At 44.4% G+C, this 16,794-nt stretch overlaps 1 protein-coding gene and 1 pseudogene across 1 annotated transcript in view; one reads left to right on the top strand and one right to left on the bottom strand.

Moving 5' to 3' along the window:
• Positions 1 to 16,794, bottom strand: part of LOC126473887 (dipeptidase 1-like) — an 804,013-nt gene that overhangs the window by 627,211 nt on the left and 160,008 nt on the right. The gene's annotated exons all lie outside the window — the stretch shown is intronic.
• LOC126476155 (5S ribosomal RNA) lies at positions 25 to 136 on the top strand (annotated as a pseudogene).

The following is a 16,794-nucleotide window of genomic DNA, read 5'->3' as shown; positions in this document are numbered from 1 at the left end:
TTAAGCGACTTTGAGCCCCACTCTGCCAACGGCCATACCATGTTGAATAAACAGGTTCTCGTCCAAAGTTAAGCAATATCGGGCCCGGTTAGTATTTGGATGGGTGACCGCTTGTGAACACCGGGTGCTGTTGGCTCCCCTTCATTACCGAGCGAGGTGGCGCAGTGATTTGCACACTGGACTCGCATTCCGGAGGACAACGATTCAGTCCCGCTTCCGGCCATCCTGATTTAGTTTTTCCGTGATATCTCTAAATCGCTCCAGGTAAAAGTGGGGATGGTTCCTTTGAAATGGCACGGCCGACTTCCTTGCCCATCCTTCCCTTATCCGATGAGACCGATGACCGCGCTGTTTGGTCTCTTCCCCCAAAAAGAACCCAACCCTCTCTCTGATACATGAGTCCAGATAAAGGCAAGTTCTTTGCCCGCGAACTTCCGAAACGATCCCACACTATTTCGTTAATATCTTCATTTCCGTTCTTCTTCGACTTCCTTTTCATCTGCCCGTACCCTTTCATCCATTCGTCCCGAATCTTAACCTTGTTTCTTAAAGTCTCATAAATTTGTGTTTTACCACATTTGAAACGCAACATAATCTCTTGCACAGAGAGTTTGTCTTCCTCACTTGCCTCGATTACATCTATCTCTTCGATAAGTGTTAACGATACATATCATTTGTTCGACATTGTGTTACTGCACCTCTTAAAGTGCTGCTAATCAACTGGAACTGGTAGAAAACAATGACCTTGCCGGATAAAACCATTGTTTAACGGAACAAACAACCTCTTTCACTGCCCACATTGCAGCAGTGTGTTGGTAGATGCGCAACGATGTTCCTGTACGCGCCGGGGTGCGTCAATAATGAGGAAAACGAGAAAGATGACAGAGTGCTGACGAATATCGTTTCCTTTGATGTACTGTACCGACTCTGAGCGTAACTTATTCGTTGTTGTACAGAACGGCGCGGTTTTAGGTTCACACCAGCAGCGCCGCGATGCGCTGGAACTCTTTGCTTTCTGACAGTTAAATATCACACCACGTACACGTATATCTACATGGATACTCTGAAAATCGCTCTTCTCCATCTTTGCAATAATTCTCTATTATTCCAATCTCGAATAGCGGGAGGAAAAAACTAACACCTATATCTTTCCCTGCGAGCTCCGATTTGTCTTATTTTATTATGATTCTCCCTGTGCAGGTCTGCGTCAATAATATACTTTCGCATTCGGAAGAGAAAGTTGGTGATTGAAATTTCGTGAGAAAATTCCGCCGCACGTAAGAGGCTTTGTTTTAATGATGTCCATCCCTATTCCTATAGCATGTCCGTGACACTCTCTCCCTAGTTCACGATAATACAAAACGTGCTGCCGTTCTCTGAACTTTTTCGATGTACTCCGTCTGTCCTATCTGATAAGGATTCCACACCGTACAGTAGTATTCTAGAGGAGGACGGACGAGTGTAGTGTAGGCAGTGTCCTTCGTAGATCTGTTATATTCTCTAAAATTCTGCCAATGAAACGGTCTTCTGTTCACCTTCCCCTCAACATTTTTTATGTGTTCCTTCCAATTTAAGTTGTTCGTAATCATAATTCCTAGGTATTTAGTTGAATTTATGGCTTTTAGATTTAACTGACTTATCGTGTAATCGAAGTTTAACGGATTCCTTTTAGCGCTCATGTTAATGATCTCACACATTTCATTATTTTGGGTCAATCGCCAATTTTCGCACCATGTAGATATCTTTTCTAAATTGTTTTTCAGTTTGCTTTGATCTTCTGAAGAGCTTACTACAAGATAGACGACAGCATCATCCGCAAGTGAATTGAGACGGCTATTCAGATTGTCTCCTAAATCATTTGCACACATAAGAGACAGCAGAGCGCCTACAAAACTACCTCGGGGCACGCCGTAAATCACTTCTGTTGTGCTCGATGACTTCCGTCAATCACTACGAACTGTGACCTCTCTGACAGGAAACTACGAATCCAGTCACTTAACTGACTCGATATACCATAAACACACAATTTCACTGCAAGCCGCTTGTATGGTACAGTGTCCAAAACCTTTTGGAAATCTAGAAATACGGAATTAATCTGAAATCCCTTGTCAACACAACTCAACACTTAGTGTTAGTAAAGAGCTAGTTATGTTTCGCAAGAACGATGTTACCTATATCTGTGTTGACTGTGTGTCAACAGACCGTTCTCTTCGATGTAACTTGAAAATCCTGCTGCATATAGAAGTCAATGATATGGACCTATAATTTAGTGAATTACTCCTACAACCTTTGTTGAATGTTGGTGTGACCTGTGTCCCTTTGGGTACGGGTCTTTCGTCAAGCGAGCGGTTGTATATGATTGCTTAGTATGGAGATATTGCATCAGCAAACTCTAAAAGGAACCTGATTGGTATACGGTCTGGACCAGAAGACTTGCTCTTACTGAATGATTTAAAATGCATCACTTCTCCGAGGACGTCTACTTCTAATAAACTCGTGTTGGCACTAGTTCTTGGTTCGAATTCTAAAATATTTACTTCGTCTTCTTTGGAGAAGAAATTTCGAGAGTCTGTGTTTAGTAACTCTGCTTTCGCACCACTGTCGCGAAGAGAAGCCACTGACTGTATCTTGCCGCTAGCATACTTTACAAACGACCAGAAACAGTTTAGATTTTCTGCCAGGTTTCAAGATAAAGTTTCTTTGTGGAAGTTATTATAAGCATAACGCATTGACGTCCGCGCTAAATTTCGAGTTTCTGTAAAAATCGCCAACCTTGGAGACTTTGCGTTCGTTAGAGTTTGGCATGCTTCTCGTTGTTTCTGCAACAATGTTGTGGCCCGTTTTGTATAAGGAGTGGATCTGGTTGGTCATTTGTTAATTTATTTAGTATAAATCTCTCTATTTGCTGTCGACACTATATCTTTGAATTCAAGTCACACCTGGTCTACACTTACATTGTTAATTTGGAACGAGTGGAGATTGTCTCTCAGGAAGGCATCAAGAGAATATTTGTCTGCCTTTATGAATAGCTATATTTTTCGTTTATTTTTGGAAGATTTTGGGGTTACTATGTTCAATCTTGGTACGACAACCCGTGTTCACTAATCCCTGTATCCGTTTTGATGCTCGTTATTAACTCAGCATTATTAGTTGCCAAAAGGTCAAGTGTGTTTTCACAACCGTTTACTATTCGCGTGTGCACATGAACTCGAAATAATATTCAGACAACACGTTCAGCACAGTTTCGGATAGATTTTGGGGTTACTATATTCAATCTTGGTACGACAACCCGTGTTCACTAATCCCTGTATCCGTTTTGATGCTCGTTATTAGCTCAGCATTATTAGTTGCTAAAAGGTCAAGTGTGTTTTCACAACCATTTACTATTCGCGTGGGCACATGAACTCGAAATAATATTCAGACAATACGTTTAGCACAGTTTCGGATGATGTTTTATGCGTAGCTCCGGAATAAAATATGTATTTTCGCCAACGTATTGAGGGTAAATTAAAATCACCATCAACTATAATTGTACGAGTCGAGGACGTACTTGATATTAAATTCAAGTCTTCTTTGAACCTTTCAGCAATTGCATCATATGAAGGTCGGTAAAAGGATCGTATTATCATTTTACTGCGGTTGCTAACAATGGCCTCTGCTCATACTAACTCAGAGGAGAAGATAATCTACCTGTCACAGCAACAAACACGCCACCGTCAACTGTGTTTAGCCTATCCTTTGGGAACACCATGAGGTTGTTCGCAAAAATTTCGGCTGAACTTATCTTCAGGTCTTAAACCTTTTTTTTTTTTTTGTAGTGAAAGGTGTTCGTTTTACGCTGAACCTCGTGCATTAGATGTCAAGTTGATAAAACTCAACACACTGTAAACGTTTGGCATCGCTAAAATACTTAAAACACACAGCACCTTGTCCAAAAGACCATTTTCATATACATCTGTGAGAAATATGTCTACGGACGTGGCGTTTTGGACAAGGGGCTGTGTGTTGTTAAATATTTTAGCTATGACAATGAGCTGCGTTTTCTCCGCTTGACGTCTTATGCATGAGGTTCAGTGTAAAATGAACATGTTTTATTACAAAAAATGTTTAATACATCAAGATAACAACTAATACTGTTGAAACCGATTGACTTTCTGCGATCTCGGCTTGTAGATGGTTTTTAACAAGTGCAATTGTTGTCGTAACACGGAAAAGGAACTGTTTACCTGCTATCCAGAAGTGCAGCATCACTGGCTTTCGAGCCAAGGGTGGAAGCATTTCCGAAATGGCTTATCGCCGTGGTTAAAGTATAGCAAGCACGGCAAAATGGTGCTATCCGAAACCGACTGTGGCGTACCACGGACCACGACAGCTGCGGAGATGTTTACGAATAAATACACTCCTGGAAATGGAAAAAAGAACACATTGACACCGGTGTGTCAGACCCACCATACTTGCTCCGGACACTGCGAGAGGGCTGAACAACCAATGATCACACGCACGGCACAGCGGACACACCAGGAACCGCGGTGTTGGCCGTCGAATGGCGCTAGCTGCGCAGCATTTGTGCACCGCCGCCGTCAGTGTCAGCCAGTTTGCCGTGGCATACGGAGCTCCATCGCTGTCTTTAACACTGGTAGCATGCCGCAACAGCGTGGACGTGAACCGTACGTGCAGTTGACGGACTTTGAGCGAGGGCGTATAGTGGGCATGCGGGAGGCCGGGTGGACGTACCGCCGAATTGCTCAACACGTGGGGCGTGAGGTCTCCACAGTACATCGATGTTGTCGCCAGTGGTCGGCGGAAGGTGCACGTGCCCGTCGACCTGGGACCGGACCTCAGCGACGCACGGATGCACGCCAAGACCGTAGGATCCTACACAGTGCCGTAGGGGACCGCACCGCCACTTCCCAGCAAATTAGGGACACTGTTGCTCCTGGGGTATCGGCGAGGACCATTCGCAACCGTCTCCATGAGGCTGGGCTACGGTCCCGCACACCGTTAGGCCGTCTTCCGCTCACGCCCCAACATCGTGCAGCCCGCCTCCTGTGGTATCGCGACAGGCGTGAATGGAGGGACGAATGGAGACGTGTCGTCTACAGCGATGAGAGTCGCTTCTGCCTTGGTGCCAATGATGGTCGTATGCGTGTTTGGCGCCGTGCAGGTGAGCGCCACAATCAGGACTGCATACGACCGAGGCACACAGGGCCAACACCCGGCATCATGGTGTGGGGAGCGATCTCCTACACTGGCGAAACATCACTGGTGATCGTCGAGGGGACACTGAATAGTGCACGGTACATCCAAACCGTCATCGAACCCATCGTTCTACCATTCCTAGAGCGGCAAGGGAACTTGCTGTTCCAACAGGACAATGCATGTCCGCATGTATCCCGTGCCACCCAACGTGCTCTAGAAGGTGTAAGTTAACTACCCTGGCCAGCTAGATCTCCGGATCTGTCCCCCATTGAGCATGTTTGGGACTGGATGAAGCGTCGTCTCACGCGGTCTGCACGTCCAGCACGAACGCTGGTCCAACTGAGGCGCCAGGTGGAAATGGCATGGCAAGCCGTTCCACAGGACTACATCCAGCATCTCTACGATCGTCTCCACGGGAGAATAGCAGCCTGCATTGCTGCGAAAGGTGGATATACACTGTACTAGTGCCGACATTGTGCATGCTCTGTTGCCTGTGTCTATGTGCCTGTGGTTCTGTCAGTGTGATCATGTGATGTATCTGACCCCAGGAATGTGTCAATAAAGTTTCCCCTTCCTGGGACAATGAATTCACGGTGTTCTTATTTCAATTTCCAGGAGTGTAGAAGTGCAAGTGTTGAGCACAGACTCTAGACTGGGTCTAATTCCGGGGAGTTTGGTGGCCAGGGGAGCGCGTTAAGCTCTTCCTGGTGCTCTTCGAACTACATACGTAGACTGCAAGCTTTGTGACTCGTTGCATTGTCCTGCTGGTAGATGCCATCGTGTTGAGGGAGAAACAGTCCGCATGTAAGGGTGGACATGTTCCCTGAGGATATATACATAATTGTCTTGATCCGTCGTGCCTTCCAGAATAACGAGGTCACCCAGGGATACCCGCGAAAACATTCTCCAGACGGTAACATGTCCTCCGTTGTGCTTTCCAGAACAACGAGGTCACCTAGGGATTGCCGCGAAAACATTCTCCAGGCGGTAACATGACCTAATGCGGCCTGGACCACTCCGACGATTGTTACAGGGTGTTCCATTTCAGATGTTCCACGCCATACAAGCCATGTCTATGTGTCAGATGGAACATTTGTTTGAAAAGGCCATCTGTCCACAATCATTGGACGTCCAGTTGCGGTATTCGCATGTATATTTCAGCATTCGTCACCAATGAACAGCAGTCAACATGGGAGCATGCACGAACAAGGCGGCTGCTGTGGAGGCCCACTGTTTTTGTTGAACGGCTGTTGACTGAGATAGTGTTGGCAGTCCGTTGGCCCTTCTGAGCGGTCAGTTGGCCCACAGTTGCACATCTATTCGCCAGTACACATCTCCGCAGCAGTGATTGATCCCTGTAATTTAAGACCGCGGTACACCACGGTTGCCTTGGCGCCGATTATAGATGGCTGTTTCACAAATTCTTCCACATTTCCGTTCCGTCGAAGTCTGCATGCCTCATACATGGCCGGTCGGAGTCCTGGGGAGGGGATGGCGGGCTCAGGTTAGTCCACAGCTTCATTACAGGCTGTAAGCAACGTTGGTGTGGGTGGAAAGAATCAGGGGATGCTAACTTTCATTAACTTTCGGTAGATGAAAAGAAATGTGCAAACTCAGTTGTACATTATATTTGTAATATATATTCCAAGAGCGCTCTTAATAGAAATGATACAAATCGTGTGCTTCCGCATTACCATAACCGCTGCACTGTTGTCTTCATCCCCATGGCACACTTTACATACTCACGACTTCTAGTGCTGCCATCTGCCGTTTATAACTGGTTACTGCACGGTCAAGTCGAGCATAGGAGGTGGTCACATTAATGTGGCTGACATTGTATATACAGGGTGTTTCAAAAATGACCGGTATATTTGAAACGGCAAAAAAAAAAAAAACCTAAACGAGCAGCGATAGAAATACACCGTTTGTTGCAATATGCTTGGGACAACAGTACATTTTCAGGCGGACAAACTTTCGAAATTACAGTAGTTACAATTTTCAACAACAGATGGCGTTGCAAGTGATGTGAAAGATGTAGAAGACAATGCAGTCTATGGGTGCACCATTCTGTACGTCGTCTTTCTACTGTAAACGTGTGCTGTTCACAACGTGCAAGTGTGCTGTGGACAACATGGTTTATTCCTTAGGACAGAGGATTTTTCTGGTGTTGGAATTCCACCGCCTAGAACACAGTGTTGTTGCAACAAGACGAAGTTTTCAACGGAGGTTTAATGTAACCAAAGGACCGAAAAGCGATACAATAAAGGATCTGTTTGAAAAATTTCAACGGACTGGGAACGTGACGGATGAACGTGCTGGAAAGGTAGGGCGACCGTGTATGGCAACCACAGAGGGCAACGTGCAGCTAGTGCAGCAGGTGATCCAACAGCGGCCTCGAGTTTCCGTTCGCCGTGTTGCAGCTGCGGTCCAAATGACGCCAACGTCCACGTATCGTCTCATGCGCCAGAGTTTACACCTCTATCCATACAAAATTCAAACGTGGCAACCCCTCAGCGCCGCTACCATTGCTGCACGAGAGACATTCGCTAACGATATAGTGCACAGGATTGATGACGGCAATATGCATGTGGGCAGCATTTGGTTTACTGACGAAGCTTATTTTTACCTGGACGGCTTCGTAAATAAACAGAACTGGCGCATATGGGGAACCGAAAAGCCCCATGTTGCAGTCCCCTCGTCCCTGCATCCTCAAAAGGTACTGGTCTGGGCCGCCATTTCTTCCAAAGGAATCATTGGCTCATTTTTCAGATCTGAAACGATTACTGCATCACGCTATCTGGACATTCTTCGTGAATTTGTGGCGGTACAAACTGCCTTAGATGACACTGCGAACACCTCGTGGTTTATGCAAGATGGTGCCCGGCCACATCGCACGGCCGACGTCTTTAATTTCCTGAATGAATATTTCGATGATCGTGTGATTGCTTTGGGCTATCCGAAACATACAGGAGGCGGCGTGGATGGGCCTCCCTATTCGCCAGACATGAACCCGTGTGACTTCTTTCTGTGGGGACACATGAAAGACCAGGTGTACCGCCAGAATCCAGAAACAATTGAACAGCTGAAGCAGTACATCTCATCTGCATGTGAAGCCATTCCGCCAGACACGTTGTCAAAGGTTTCGGGTAATTTCATTCAGAGACTACGCCATATTATTGCTACGCATGGTGGATATGTGGAAAATATCGTACTATAGAGTTTCCCAGACTGCAGCGCCATCTATTGTTGACAATTGTAACTACTGTAATTTCGAAAGTTTGTCTGCCTGAAAATGTACTGTTGTCCCAAGCATATTGCAACAAACGGTGTATTTCTATCGCTGCTCGTTTAGTTTGTATTGCCGTTTCAAATATACCCGTCATTTTTGTAACACCCTGTAAAATGGCAGTTCAGTGCGGCATTTGCATATAAAATAAAAATGAAGCACAATATTTTAAATTGCAGTCGAGTGCAGCGTTAGGACTATCAGTAAAATTATTAGGATCCCGAACAGGAGGAAATTGATGAAATGTATGATGAGATAAAAGAAATTATTCAGGTAGTGATGTGAGTCGAAAATTTTATAGTCATGGGTGATTGGAATTCAAGAGTAGGAAAAGGGAGAGAAGAAAACATAGTAGGTGAATATGGATTGGGACTAAGAAATGAAAGAGGAAGCCGGCCGGTACAATTTTGCGCAGAGGATAACTTAATCATAGCTAACACTTGGTTTAAGAACCATGAAAGAAGATTGTATACATGGAGGAACCCTGGAAATACGAAAAGGTATCAGATAGATTATATAATGGTAAGACAGAGATTTAGGAACCAGGTTTTAAATAGTAAGACATTTCCAGGGGCAGATGTGGACTCTGACCACAATCCATTGGTTATGGACTGTAGATTAAAACTGAAGAAACTGCAAAAAGGTGGGAATTTAAGGAGATGGGACCTGGATAAACTGAAAGAACCAGTGGTCGTACAGAGTTTCAGGGAGAGCATACGGGAACAATTGACAGGAATGGTGGAAAGAAATACAGTAGAAGAAGAATGGGTAACTTTGAGGGATGAAATAGTAAAGGCAGCAGAGGATCAAATATGTAAAAAGACGAGGGCTAGTAGAAACCCTTGGGTAACAGAAGAAATATTGAATTTAACTGATGAAAGGAGAAAATATAAAAACGCAGTAAATGAAGCAGGAAAAAGGAATACAAACGTCTCAAAAATGATATCGACAGGAAGTGCAAAATGGCTAAGCAAGGATGGCTAGAGGACAACTGTAAGGATGTAGAGGATTATCTCACTAGGGGTAAGATAGATACTGCCTACAGGAAAATTAAAGAGACCTTTGGAGAAAGGAGAACCACTTGCAGGAATATCAAGAGCTTTGATGGAAACCCAGTTATAAGCAAAGAAGGGAAAGCAGAATGGTAGAGGGAGTATATAGAGGGTCTATACAAGGGTACTTGAGGACAGTATTATGGAAATTGAAGAGGATGTAGATGAAGATGAAATGGGAGATAAGATATTGTGTGAAGAGTTTGACAGAGCACTGAAAGACCTGAGTCGAATCAAGGCCCCCAGAGTAGACAACATTCCATTAGAAGTACTGACAGCCTTGGGAGAGCCAGTCCTGACAAAACTCTACCATCTGGTGAGCAAGATGTATGATACAGGCTAAATAACCTCAGACTTCAAGAAGAATATAATAATCCCAATCCCAAAGAAAGCAGGTGTTGACAGATGTGAGAATTACCGAACAATCATTTTAATAAGTCACAGCTGCTAAATACTAACGCGAATTCTTTACAGACGAATGGAAAAACTGGTAGAAGCCGACCTCGGGGAAGATCAGTTTGGTGTCCGTAGAAATACAGAAACACGTGAGGCAATACAGACCCTACGACTTATCTTAGAAGAGAGATTAAGGAAAGGCAAACCTACGTTTCTAGCATTTGTAGACTTAGAGAAAGCTTTTGACAATGTTGACTGGAATACTCTCTTTCAAATTCTAAAGGTGGCAGGGGTAAAATACAGGGAGCGAAAGGCTATTTACAATTTGTACAGTAACCAGATGGCAGTTATAAGAGTCGATGGGTATGAATGGGAAGCAGTAGTTGGGAAGGGAGTGAGACAGGGTTGTAGCCTATCCCCAATGTTATTCAATCTGTATGTTGAGCAAGCAATAAACGAAACAAAAGAATTGTTCGGAGTAGGTATTAAAATCCATGGAGAAGAAATAAAAACTTTGAGGTTCGCCGATGACATTGTAATTCTGTCAGAGACAGCAAAGGACTTGGAAGAGCAGTTGAATGGAATAGACAGTGTCTTGAAAGAAGGGTATAAGATGAACATCAACAAAATCAAAACAAGGATAATGGAAAGTAGTCGAATGAAGTCGGGTGATGCTGAGGGAATTAGACTAGGAAATGAGACACTTAAAGTAGTGAAGGAGTTTTGCTATTTGGGGAGCAAAATAACTAATGATGGTCGAAGTAGAGAGGATATAAAATGTAGACTGGCAATGGCAGGGAAAGCGTTTCTGAAGAAGAGAATTTTGTTAACATCGAGTATAGATTTATATGTCAGGAAGTCGTTTCTGAAAGTATTTGTATGGAGTGTAGCCATATATGGAAGTGAAACGTGGACGATAAATAGTTTAGACAAGAAGAGAATAGAAGCTTTCGAAATGTGGTGCTACAGAAGAATGCTGAATATTAGATGCGTAGATCACATAACTAATGAAGAGGTATTGAATAGAATTGGAGAGAAGAGAAATTTGTGGCACAACTTGACTAGAAGAAGGGATCGGTTTGGTAGGACACGTTCTGAGACATGGAGGGATCACCAATTTAGTATTGGAGGGCAGCGTGGAGGGTAAAACTCATAGAGGGAGACCAAGAGATGAATACACTAAGCAGATTCAAAAGGATGTAGGTTGCAGTAGGTACTGGGAGATGAAGAAGCTTGCACAGGATAGAGTAGCATGGAGAGCTGCATCAAACCAGTCTCAGGACTGAAGACCACAACAACAACAACAACAGGAGGAGCCGCAACAGGAAGAATGTAAAATAATTAGTCATAAATGCGTATTTGTAGAAGCTCATTATTACTTTGGAACACAATTTCTCACAAAAGTTTACAAATCATTCAAAGTAAGTGATCATAATAAGGTATCCGTTATCAGTAACAAAATTCTCTGAGTTATTAGCAGTGTGTTTGAATATCGTTGCTATGAAACAAACTGACTTCAATGAGAGGTGTAGTGTACTTTACCGGACGGCCTTCAGACTGTTATCACCGCGGAGGATGGCGCTCTTCGGACGGTTTGCTGCGTCTCGTAGCAGCGTGAGGGGAGCAAACGGGCGTGTTGCAGACGGCTGGCGTGGTTTCTCTTGGGCTTGCAGCGCATATGCGGAGGAAAATTGGTGTTTGTAGCTGCTACCTGCGCTGGCTACCCTGCCAAGACGGACATAAGCGATTATCGATGTTGCCTTCTCGATCATAATTGTCCTTACATTGCGACGTCTTTGCATCCTGAAGAGCTAAGTTCCTGTGCGTGGCCATACTTACGATTGGCTGGGTCGTATCTTTTTCTGACTAATCACGTTAATGTTCACTGCCATTGTTAAACATTTTCGTACCGCCCACAGGTTCCAAATTCTCACGTTAATAAAGGAGGTTCCAAGCAGTCCTTATTGTGACTAGAATTCCTACACTAGAAAAGCTACATGTCTTCTGTGAAGAACGGATATCATGTGTCCCCTCCATTTGTCACCTCCGCGTCCTCCCCTGCTATAACCTACTTCCGCTTCAGAGCGTTTTTCTTACGCTCCTCTCAGCAGGGGAGCACACGCAGCTGCTAAAAGGCATTAACTGCAAGCATTCTTTCGCTCAGCAAACAGCATATCGTCATTTCACATCTGCTTCTCACGTCTGGCAGAGCAATCCAATTGTCCCCTCGTCTGGCCCACTGCTAACGTTTTACCTCCATTTCTAAAAGATGTTTTACTCTGCGTCTTTTCCACTCTTCTCAAGAGCACAGATAAACGATCCGCCGGGCGACGGTCTGGATGTCGCGGAAGCGTGAGAGCCCCTGCGTGCCTCACAGAAGGCTGGTCAGGGTCTTGAAGGGAGGGGCGGAAGGGGGAGGGTGAAGATGGGGCAGCTCAGTTCTCAAGTGCATTACAGACTCTAAGCAACCTTGTCGTGTATGAGACGAATCAAGGGATGCTGACTGCCCTCAACTTGTTGTAGGTGGTAAAGAAATGTGCTAATTGAGTCGTATCTCACCAGGAAATAATGTCTGCATTATGTTTCTAAAATATGTATGCCATTAATGACAACATTATAAACATCACAACGGATTTTACAACTGTCATGCCTAGTGACCATATCACAAACGAGAATGTTCATTCTCACTATATGGCTCAGCAAGTTATGAATTACGTAATAGTTGTACTGAACAGTAAAGAAGCTTTACATAAATATTTTGTTGTAAGACGAGTCTGTAACTTATGCCCTACTAAAAACAAGTGGAAAATGAAAAATCTATACAGATGAAGAGAAGTTGTATTTCGAATGGGCCTCGGGGCAGAGTTCTATAGGAGTGTGTCGAAGCGTAAGGTACATGTGCTGTCCAACTTTATTTACCTTCTATGCATGCTTTGTTGGTTTCGTGAAGATACTAACCGATACCACGTGCGCCGTAGCTTTACAGAAAGAAAAAGTCTGTCTTTTCAATAATCACTCACAAAAACTATTAGCACATGAATAGTCAAGAAAGACATGTGTGATGTGCAAATTAAAAGTGAGAATTGCTTCATTCCTGACGGTTCAAAAACAATTTTAACGAAAAACAAAAGTTAGTGAACTACCTGTAGCTTGGAGGAACGTAAGACGTATCAGAATAATCAAAGAGAAGTCCCATGCAATACAATTTAAGTACTGCTGTGAGGTCAGCATCTCTAAACGATTATATGAATATGTGGTAGCTATTATTTCGGGGATGTCGAAAGAGAATAGACGGCCACTTATGTGATTCTTAAGGGTTTGAAAAATATGGAAGTCATATGGAGAGGGATCAGGAGTGTACGGAGAATGTGTAAGGGCTTCAATCGAAACTTCTGTAGCAAAGCAGCAACAGTCCTGACCATATGTGGTCGGGCTTTATCTTGCAACAGTATGATGCCGTCCGTCAACATTCCTGGGCGTTTGGATAGCGTGTCAATTTTTGCAATGTCCACATATTGCAATGCGTTAATTTTGGTGCTGTGTTCCACGACATCTATGAGCATCGGGCCCTTGCAGTCGAAGAAAAAGGCCACCATAACTATCCTGGAGTTACCATGCAAGGTTCTGGATTTGCTCGGTGGGTGTGAATCCACGTGCTTCCGTTATTGCCCTCCGGCTCAAAAAAGTGCTATCATGTTTCATCTGCCACTACAATACGGAGCTAAAAACTATGTTCTTCATCGTGATACCGCTTCACGCACTGCAGTTTCGCTCCTCCGTCAGGCTGTGGGGAACCGGAACTTCAGGTGGTCTGTCATGACGGCATGAGCGGCCCCGCGACAGATGCGCAAAATGGACAAAATATCCTGCACTGTCCGCTGACGACAATTTCTGCCTCCAGCATCTACCACATCAATAACAAGAGGGGTAATGAAATCTTTTATTCTACGTAGGCACAAGCGCACGTGAAATACTGTGTTCATCGCACACAGCTGACAGTTGGGCATGAATTTCACTTACCGACGCTGCTTTCGCCGTCAAAAGCTGCAGACACCTCGATGTTCCTCTTTGCCGACCTCGATAATGTAGTCGGACGCACACACGACTAGCTGACCTCACGTCGAGCAAGTCAAACAGACTAAGCGCACAGCGGGAAAGTTCGCGCTGTTCCTTCCTGAGTCCAAACGCAGGGCACTTTTGTACACATACCTACCTGCATTACCAGTGCACGTACCTTGCGCTTTACATGGTGTGTCGCGTTCTTATCTGACTGCCCCTCTTAGCAAGAAATGCATGTAATTTATTTATTTATTTTTAGGTAACAAACTGACCATGACTTTTATATATAATACTTGGATGTTGAGTAGCGTTGTGATCACGTGACCAAGTCTTTTAACATGCAAACAGAAGGGAGATGAAGGTCTTCTGTGAAGCTGTCTTCGATTTGGTAATGTGTTGTGCATTTTAGGGCGGCCAGAGCCCCTCTGGTCCTTTACATTGTGCTATCAGGACTTCGTTGATTATAGGACTTTGAATCCGGTGTGAAATTAGAAATTTCAAGTCGCTTTCAGTGTTAGATTCTTTGTGGTCACGTGAACTTTATGGCTACTTAACCATTTGCAACCAGCTTTGCTGCATAATAATTTTTATGTAGTTGTGTGAATACCTTGTTGCGTCCGAAGCTTGGGTTTTGCCCCAGATTGAGCGACACGGTTCGTAACCACAACTTAGCTGGTTGACCTTAGTGAGAGGGAGACTTAAATCTGGTTAATAACTGACAGTATGTGGTGTGAAAGTAGCAAACGGCTGGGAGATAATTAAGGAACTCTCCAGAAACGTTTTAACAATCTGAAGTTTATTTGAAAATGTACAGAATGAAAGGCTGAGACGTTTTCTATGAGCTGCCAAGTCTGATACAAAGACGGCTAATACCACAGACGATATGCCTAATACTAAATGTGAAAAGTTTGGATATGCAGATGACTGGGCCATAGCTACACAATATCGAGATAAGGAGCATACTGAGACTGTCCTGACAAGCGACTTGTCCTTGCTGGGAACGTACTTCCGTGAATGGAGACTACAACCTAGTCCAACTAAATCTGAGGCTATGTGTTTCCACCTGAATAATAAATTGGCTAACAGACGCCTTAAGATATATTTTTAAAACAATATTCTGCCTCATAATAAAAATCCAAAATGCCTGGGAGTCACATTAGATTGAACCCTGAGCTACAAACAACACCTCATCAACACTGCTGCAAAAATCCGTACTAGGAACAATATCATTCAGAAACTATGTGGTACCAGCTGGAGCTCCTCCGCCTCTACCTTGCGATGCTCTGCTTTGGGACTTGTCTACTCTGCGGCAGAGTACTGTTCCCCTGTTTGGCTAAAGAGCGCTCACACCAAGATGGTGGACACAGTTCTGAACCGAACTATGAGGATTATCTCAGGTACAATAAAATCAACCCCCATTCACTGGCTACCTGTACTGAGCCACATACCGCCACCTCACTTACGAAGAGAACATGCTCTTCTCAGAGAATTTAAAAAAAATACAAGACAACCCGCAACTTCCGATTCACGCTTTGAGCAATGGCATTGACAGAGATAGATTGCGCTCTAGACTTCCATCTCTTATAAGGGCCAAAGATCTGGAGGAAAATGGTTTCTGTCTTGAAGAACGCTGGAAAGTGGAATGGGAAGAATCAGCATCACCACAGGTAAACACCTTACTGAAACCGTCGAACAGACCTCCAGGCTTTGGCTTACCACGTAAAACCTGGACCATCCTCAACAGGATCAGGACGGGCCACGGTCGATGTGCGGATTCTCTACACAAATGGGGAAGAGCACCATCTCCAAAGCGCCACTGCGGCGCTGAGAAGCAGACGATCCGGCACATCATTGCAGAGTGGCCTCTAAGAGCCTACTCAGGTCAAACAACGGACTTCCTGGATGCGACTCGAAGTGCAGTTCAATATATTAAAAACCTAAATGTTAATTTGTAAATATGTATATATGTTGTTCATGACATAACTGTATTTAATTCTTTATGTCTTGTTTTTAGTGCCTAAGTTATAAAGTTATTGCAGCAGCTTATTTCTCTATAAACGAGATTTGTACTTGCCATACGCTAAATAAATAACCACAGCCGTTCCGTCTACTCTTAGCATACGACCCACACGAAAATTCAGACTCCTACAGACTATCTCCGGACGCCCTACCACTTTCTCGCGCCTAGACTGCGTCTAACTCTCCTCTGACTGTCCTCAGACTCTTCACCTCGGTGCGTCTTGCTGCCGAGATGTGTATCATTTCCTCCTTCGACCCCGCCGGCTATTGCCATGACGTAATGTCGAGGGCTACTCGCCACCTTACTGGCTGTCATTTTGCACTGTTCTTCAGTTGTTCTTCAGAGGCTGGGTGGAGGGGTAGAGACGCCTCTCTTAATACGGTCACACACTGCGTCCTAAGCTCTGTATTGGCTTCTCATGACATAGTGCTGTACTCACCATAAGGCCAACTCTCTTTCTAGCTCTCGTCCCACACTCTCTCTCTCTAACCGGAAGTGCTGTCAGGTTGTTGTTGTTGTGGTCTTCAGTCTAGAGGCTGGTTTGATGCAGCTCTCCATCCTACTCTATCCTGTGCAAGCTTCTTCATCTCCCAGTACCTAATGCAACCTATATCCATCTGAATCTGTTTAGTGTACTCGTCCCTTTGTCTCCCTCTACGATTTTTACCCTCCACGCTGCCCTCGATGTCTCAGAACGTGTCCTACCAACCGATCCCTTCTTCTAGTCAAGTTGTGCCACAAATTTATCTTCTCTCCAATTCAATTCAATACCTCTTCATTAG

This window comes from Schistocerca serialis, chromosome 4, assembly GCF_023864345.2.
Source record: "Schistocerca serialis cubense isolate TAMUIC-IGC-003099 chromosome 4, iqSchSeri2.2, whole genome shotgun sequence".
Taxonomy (NCBI): domain Eukaryota; kingdom Metazoa; phylum Arthropoda; class Insecta; order Orthoptera; family Acrididae; genus Schistocerca; species Schistocerca serialis.
Note: the sequence above shows the minus strand (reverse complement) of the source record. Positions and strands in the feature narration are given on the sequence as shown.